At 33.3% G+C, this 8,581-nt stretch overlaps 1 protein-coding gene across 1 annotated transcript in view; it reads left to right on the plus strand.

Moving 5' to 3' along the window:
* The first annotated feature begins 310 nt into the window (after positions 1 to 310).
* Positions 311 to 8,581, plus strand: part of LOC106475314 (zinc finger MIZ domain-containing protein 1-like) — a 216,688-nt gene continuing 208,417 nt past the window's right edge. Inside the window, exon 1 of the mRNA XM_022380546.1 lies at positions 311 to 441. The gene's annotated coding sequence lies outside the window, so the exon portion shown is untranslated. The remainder of the gene's footprint in view (positions 442 to 8,581) is intronic.

Here is an 8,581-nt window from a genome sequence, read left to right on the forward strand (position 1 = left end):
TTTAATACATTGCAAAATGAATATTTTGTCTTTTAGAAATTAAGACACAATTCAAGAGTTTAAAGATCATCCATTACTGCATCCATCATCCCTTCTCTTATAGTCGATTCGTCTAGATTGTTGCTCTCAGTTGTTCGGTGTGCTTGTCGACCACAGAGTGATGTTTGTATGTTTATGCTTAGGCAGATAAAAACATGTACACGCAAACATCAGTACAAAGCCAAAGGACTCGGCGGCCGACCTGTTATCATTGACTTCGTAGGCATGAAAGTGCGGAAATGCAATTGTAAGGTCATTAAGTAACTGATGTTCTTGAAGGGGGTGCCCACCTACTGTACATACCAAAGTTGTTGTTATTTTTTGTTGTCGTGTTTTTCTTTTTTTTTATGCAACTTCTCTTGCACATCCCCATTTCCGGAATTGTATTTACAGAAAGAACAGGCAAGTATACTGAAAAACTATTTCCATTTAATATCTTTTTAGTTGATATTGATGTCAATCTTAACGTTCACTTTAAGAAAACTTCTCACCAATGGGGGCGGAATTTTAATCACTTAACGCAGCGCTTCTCAAACTTTTTCGTCCACAGACCACTTCGGCTGGGCAAAAGACCGTCCTACCCCCACCCCCGCTTTCGCTTGATGAGGGTTCTGGCCTGTTCTCTCGTACGGCCTCGGCTGTGGCGTTGAGCGTTAGTGACTTACATTTTGAATCAGGCGCGTACCACCAGAAGGACACTTTCAAACCACCAGTGATCTGTGGACCGCAGTTTGAAAATAACTGATTTAACGTAATTCTTTGAAAAACGCGCATTGAAAGACTTACTGTGTATAGTTTGTTTGTTTGAAGTTAAGCACAAAACTACACATTGGGCTATCCGTGCTCTGCCCACCAGGGGTATCAAAACCCGGATTCTAGCGTTGTGAGCCCGCAGACATGTCGCTGTGCCACTTGGGGCTATAATGTATAGTCTGTTTGCTTATTTGTAGTTAAGCATAAAGCTACACAATGGGCTATCTGTGCTCTGCCCACTACGGGTATCGAAACCCGTTTTCTAGCGTTGTAAGTCCGAAGACATATATGTATAATCAAAAGACTTATAAAAGATCACAGCAAAAAAATGTAACTATAGTAAACTTTATAAGTATATATGATTCGGAGCCTACAACTTAAAGATCAGTATTTGAAAAGAAGTGAAGAGTTTAACATATTGTAGCAAGAGGCTTAGAAAATTCCGTGAGCTGCAGATGTGTTTTTTTTCTGTCATTGAACTTTAAATAAAACAAATGAAAATACATTTACTTTCTTGATTTTGAATTACAATAGTTTTTAACGACGTCTTGCATTTTTTATTAGATTACTAATTTTAGAACACTTATGATTTTAAAAGATAAAATTTGCACGGAAGCACGTTCCAAGTGTTTGAAAACTCTAGTATTGTGTGTGTGAATTGGTTAGTTCGTGGATTGATAGGCTCGTTCCTTTTTTTCTGGAGTTTGTAAACATCACAGTAGCTTACCCGGTTGTCTGAATCACAATACGGAAGTGCTAGTTTAGCTTCAGTGAGTTATACTCGCTATATTATATATTTTTCAAACTTTAATATGAAACTTTTAGATATATCTAATGTGGCACCTCTGTCTTATATACACTTAACCCTAATCATTATGTGTTAATATCGCTTTACGAATAAATTCACGCGTATGTATACTTAAGAGGGAAAGAAAAAGATAATGTTACGTGTTATTTTTGTTGTTGTTTTTACCCAAGGGTTCTCTGTTTTATAAGCAATACTTTTAACATAGGATTATTTTATTATGTTGATTTCTCAGACAATACTGAAAAGTATTTCATGTTATTCTAAATACATTGTCCCAGGAATAATTAAGCTCATTAATCATTTTGTTAAAGACTGGGAGCATAATAGATTAAGAAAAATAAATAAATGTTGAGTATGTTGCGTGGCAGTAATTACGAATATTAATAATTTGTGGTCGAATTTCGAAGTAAATGTTAAGATAACTTATAATTTCCTAGAATCAAATATTAAACAATCCCCCGTCATCGAACATACTCGCTCTTTCAGACATGGGAGCGTTATAATGTTACGGTCAATCCCACTATTCGTTGGCGGTGAGTGGAGTTGACTAGCTGCCTTCCCTCTGGTCTGCCACTGCTAAATTAGCGACGGCTAGTACAGATAGCCCTCGTGAGCTTTCAAAACAAAACAAACCAAAATATTAGATAATGATGATGAGATTTTCTGAGGTGACTCCGAAGCAATATTAAATACGTGTTCTGATAATTTTGTAGATTGTAAGTGAAATAATTAAGATATATCTTGAAAAATGTATGTCCTATCTGAGAGGGCTGGTAAGAAGCACCCCGTTAAGCTTTAAAATAGTTGATTATTTTCTATATTGACTTTTAAAACAATATTTAAATTATTTATAATTCTCCAGGATTTCTGCATCAAATACTAAGCCTTCAGATAATTTTCTGAAGCGACGAGGCGACAGATATTAAGAATATTAATAATTATCTGATGAGACTAGGCGACAAGTATTAAGAATATTAATAATTATCTGAAAAGACCGCGCAACAAATAAGGAACTTTCTAATAAACTACAGAAATGTGTTATACAGTAAAATTAAGGGTTTTCATGATTTTTGGAGTGACTGTGTAGCAAGTAATAAATGTACTTATAAATTTTTGAACAGCAAATATATTACAACTAAATTCAAATAATTTTCTGGAAAACTTTTGCACCCAACACGAACTAATTTGATATTTTTTCTGGAGTATTTTGCACAAGTATTTTCTGGAGGGACCATGGAACAAAATTTAATTGTGCTTATATTTCTCTGGGCGGTATTTCCATCAAATATTAAGTGTTTGTTTAATTTCACGTAAAACTACTCGAGGGCTACCTGCGCTAATGTCCCTAGTTTATATTTAAATTGTTATTATTTGTTTGAAGTTAAGTACAAAACTACAAAATGGGCTATCGGTGCTCTGCCCACCATGGGTATCGAAACCCGGTTTCTAGCGTTGCAAGTCCGCAGACATACCGCTGTGCCACTAGGGGCTCCTAGTTTAGAAGGCAGTTAGTCAACACCACTCACTGCCAACTCTTGGGCTACTCTAATCGAATAGTGAGATTGACCGTCACATTATAACACTACACAGCTGAAAGGGTGAATATGTTCGGTGACAAAATTCGAACCCGCGCAATGCGAATCCTGCGCCAAAATCACCAGCCTGGCCAACATAAATTAAGTGACTTGATGATATTAGAAATTGACTCAGAAGAATATACCAAAAATGCTAACACATTTCTTGGGTATCTCGCACAGATAGTGTTAAATATATTGATGACTATTTATGGAGTGGTAGTGCAAAAAAATATTGAAGACTTTGTTCATTTTTTGAAAGAACTGCCTCACAAATACCAACTTAAATTGTAATGATACTTTTTTTTGGAGGAACTACGCATAAAACATAAGAGTACTTATAATTTATTGAGTATTTTGGAAAAATATCAAGCATTCTAATCATTTTGTCCGTTGACTCTGTAGCAGTTATAAAAGTGCTGATAATTATGCTGAATATCTGAAACTGTTAACAATGCTAGAACGTTTCTGGAACGATTTGCGCTTGCACTGCGTAGATCTTAAGAATACTGATAATTCTGCGCAGCAAATATTAAGAAAACTATTAAAAGTTATTATTGAGTTGAAATTGGAATTTCCAACTTAAATGGCTCCTTATACGCACGTGAGCTAAGCAGTTAAGCCAGGAACCCTTAGTGTTAAGATATAATCGTTCCTAACTTTTGATGTACTAACCAGAGAGAATGAAGCCAGTTAACAGCACTTATTGTCCAGTACTTTAAACCGAATAACGGGATTGATTATCACTTTTATAACGCGCCCACAGCTGCAATTTAGAGAATGTCCTTGAATCGCGAACCGCAGCCCGACGCGCTAACCACTAGGCCTTATCTGGCTTCCATTACTGAGTTAGAAAATAATAAGTTTGTTTCATGTTGTTAGCTTTCAGTAAGTTTATTTAATGTAAGTGTTTTAATGAGTGGAAAGCCATGTTCTCCGATGTAAAAAAAAAAATCATGTGCTGGTCTTGCACATGATCGATTTAATTATTTATTCCCATGGCAGTTTTATTAGCTGAATTGTTTTTATTCTGTAGTTTACAAGATGTAGCGTCACACTGCAACACTTTTGGGATATTTGAATGAATAAAATTCTTACGCCCATCAAATCTCTCATAAGTTAAAAACTCATAATATTAATTTTTTTTTTACAGAAACTATCCATAACCCAAGTTGTTGTGATAAATTATTGGTATTTTGCAACATGGATAGATTATTATAGAACCTTTAAAATTCACTGTTCTCCGTCTCTACTCTGTTGATTTTTGTTTTGTTTTTTCTGTCTGAAGATTTATTATTAAACACACAGCTACATCATACCGATTGGGCAGTCGAAGCTACAGGTTCTTAAATCTGACTCCCATTTATCATTTGTCTTTGTAAGTTTCACTAATAAAAATACGTTTTGGCTCGTTGTTAAGCCTAAACCTATACAATGAACTGTTTGTGCTGTGCTACAGCAGGGATCGAATCCAGAATTTTGGCCGTTGTATAACTTTACTGCTTTAAACAAGCAAACTTTTTTTTATATTTGATAAAATTAGCAGGATTACATTGTTGATTTAAAATTTTTCTTACATTGGTTTATCATTCCTCAAAAGGTTGTCAGATTCGCTTGTGTGAAACTATGTGCTAACTAACTGTTAATTCGTTAATAAGTGCGACCAATCAACATAGAAAATAATTCTGTCGGTATTGATTTAACAAAGGATTGACAGCATCGCACTGCAGTAGCCTGAACTGAAAGTGGCATCGTGCACATTACCATTCTTAATTTAGGCTATCTATTGTAATACGATGTAGTTAAATCCTTGATTAAAAAAGAAAAAAAAACGATACGAGGAAACGTTCGAAATAAAATGTTATCTGATAATTAATCATATTTAATAGCAATTTAAAGTGTTTACTATTATTCCGCAGTTTATATTGTGCTAATTGAAAAATGATTAATTGTTATCTCTGACTATCATTATTGAATGATAGCATGTATTTGTGCCAATACATGAGACTGCATACAAATATTAAAGGTGCCTGCTGTACTATTAAATGCTAATTCAATATAATTATTGAATTTTATTCATTTGTTTTTCTTTACGGTATTGATAAGTAAATATTTCAGGATATGGTTTGATATTTAACCATACTACTTATAAATTATTAAGCAAAAACTATAGTTAATTTCGTGAATATTTATTAGGATAATAAGACTGTGACTAAATTGTTGTGACTTTAACCTCCAAAGCTGATTAACAATTTTAACAAAATTAATTGGATTGCGTTAGTTAGTATTAATGATCAATATATATATATATAGTGAGAGAATGCCGTCGGACAGGACGAATCCTCTGGTAGGTCATCGATAAGTTTACGGACTTACAACGCTAAAATCCGGGACTCGATTCCACGTGGTGGAAAGAGCGCAGATAGACCATTATATAGGACTGCGTTAAACCAATAACCACAACAATAAACAGAACGAAGCTCTCGCGAAAGTGTATTTAGCTTTAAGACAAAGTTAGAACAATGGTCATTAGTGACTTTGTTTTAAACATTACCTGGTACAGTATGTGATGTTCACAATAGAATAATGAAGACACTGGTAATTTAGTAGAAAATGAACGATAGGTTTTATTGGAAAATGTGTTTCCGCTTGTCTTTCGGATTTTTATAGCTTCTCTATATTTATACTGCTACTATCTAACTGTGTTAATCAAATGGGACAAAGTCCACTACGTTTCATATTTTCTACAGCTCGCGACACTGTAGTCGTTAAAGGCATTAAATGGGCATTTAAAGTGAGACTTGTGTTATCGGCTTTGTGTGTACGTATTTGTGTGCATCTGTTTTTAAAAAAACTAAGTGGAAAATGGATTCATTGGTTCCGCTCTTTCTTTGAAAAGAAAATATCATTATCGCTTTTTGCTTAAAGAAAACCTAGTTTAAACAAGCTATTCCCGCAGTTTAAATAGTGTGGTTAACATTCAATCAAAAGTCACCAACAACAATTACGCAAGGAATAAATAATAAATAAATAGCTCCTGTAAATAAACACACTGTTCTTGGAACGTATAAATGTCCTTTTTTCATTTACAAGAGTAACAGAATTTTAATTTACATAGTATTGTATGCAATGTACTTTAGTCCTGGGGTCATGTCTAGATAATTGAAATTTTTAAAGAAATATTATTTCCTATGATCAATATTTATGCTTAACACCATATATAAATATACAAGGTAAACAACCTTTTTTTTTTAATTCTCTTAAACAGTTTCTTTATCATAGATTTTTTTACATGTTCAAGACTGAAAACTTACTGTTGGTTAGAACTTATTTCGCACATAAAAATACTCCTCTCTGGTATGCCAATATAGAGTTAAACCTTTAAAGCAACAGAAGCTCTAGAGAAGCACATTTATAAAATAAAATAAAAATGAATGCCCAATTAAATTTTAGGTCTTTATTTCATACATTTTTGTTTTGTTTTTTTGCGGCAGTTGCAGCTTCTGTATTCCATTATGAATAGCATACACACATATGATTAAGTCGGGATCTAGACTCAAGCCTGGTAAGTTAAAATATTTTTTTAAGAAAGAAAGAAATCTAAGAAATCTAAGCAAACCATAAAAGACCACATTTTTTACAGAATTATGGTAACATGTTACCTATTTGTATAAAGATATGTTTGTTTTAGTTTTTAGAGCATATATGATATACATCTTTGTCTTTCTGGAATTTCAAAGTGTCTAGTTTGTTCCCTGTGATGAAAAAAGCAGATATGTGTATATCTATGCCAGTAAAGTCGTATTTATTTATATTATATTTCATAATAATTGCCTTTATATTCTATCTTATAAGCTGCGATGGTGTGAAACTCTTGAGTGAAGAAGTAAAGAAGCTTTTTTTACCACTAACAAAAGTGGTTCAAATCACGGTTAACTGCAGATGCTTTTCCTTCACATTCCTCTTAATTATTCCTTTACGGATTCTAAATCAGAGGTGCGCTATAGTAGCTTTTCTCATCTGTTCTTTGTTGTTGTTGTTATCTACCACAAGTCAATGCCCAAATAGGTCAAAAAATCAGTTTTACCCTATAATTTAAAACCATGTTCATAAACAGGATAAGAATATAAAGCGTTCGTCTGACAAGTATCAAGTTGTTCTTAACCTTCTTTAATTTCGAAACGTATGCCTAACTGTGGAAAATAAAAATAAAAAATCTCTTAGTTACGTAAAAGCTTTCGACGATGCTAAGGCTTGTGTGGATTGTCTGTTTATACGTTTATAAATGAGATCCACTAAGCACAATCTTTGCTCAAGAGTACAGCTTTAATAAATGAAAAACATTGAATATATATTCGATGACGAGGAACCCACTTTGAGACTAATAATGGCTGGAGACGACTTGAATGGGTAATGAAGAAAAACGTTAATATAACATCAGGTACCTGATGATGACAAAACCTTGTCGAAACGTTGTACATTTGTGGTTATGTTAAACTTATATTAACGTTTTTCTTCATTACCCATTCAAGCCGTCTCCAGCCATTATTGAATATATATATGTATATTTGTCTGCGTTTAGTAACTCATTTCGCTACCTGTCTGCTACTCAGTTAGTTTTTTAACTTTGGCTTAAGAAAGTGTATATGTCTATCTGTATATCCCCATTTATAATTGGCTACCTTTAAACTATCTTTGCCTCTACTTTCCTTTTTGTTTCTTTAACTGTATTCTTTTTTTTCTATCTGTCCATCTTTGTATGGAAAACGCGATGAAATGCATTGTCTGATAACAACTTGTACGTTTCGGTGTCTTATCAGTTTTTTTAAATCGACCTTGTAAAATTTAGTCTTATGTGCAATCTTATCAGAGCATTTCCTATACGTTATACTCATACTAAATAAAGGCTCTAAGAAATACATCGAAGTTTCTTACTTCAGCATATATCATTAAATATACAATTGAATTATTTCAGTATATGACGTAGGTTCTAACTGCTTGTTTCTGTGAGAATGAATTATCATTTAAGCCCAAGAAGTTTCAAAACTTTCATTAGAAACAAGTCTTATGATAAAGAAAGAAATAAGAATATTAACTATTTTACTGGACAGTTGTTTTACTCATTCTCTCATAAAAAAAAAAGTTTGAATCAAAATTCAAAGGAACACTGTAGTTCTTAACTATGATATATATGTTTTTGATAATAATAAATAACCTCATGAATTTCGGTTTTATTAACTTTAAAACCAGTTTATTTCAGAAAATCAGTATCCAAGTGGTTAACCAAATATTCATGTTCATTTCTCATAATCCATTGCCTACTTTTCTATTATAATGCCCCCCAGTGACACAGCGGTATGTCTGCGGACTTACAACGCTAGAAACTGGGTTTCGATACCCGTGGTGG

Source organism: Limulus polyphemus, unplaced genomic scaffold (genome assembly GCF_000517525.1).
Source record: "Limulus polyphemus unplaced genomic scaffold, Limulus_polyphemus-2.1.2 Scaffold146, whole genome shotgun sequence".
NCBI lineage: Eukaryota > Metazoa > Arthropoda > Merostomata > Xiphosura > Limulidae > Limulus > Limulus polyphemus.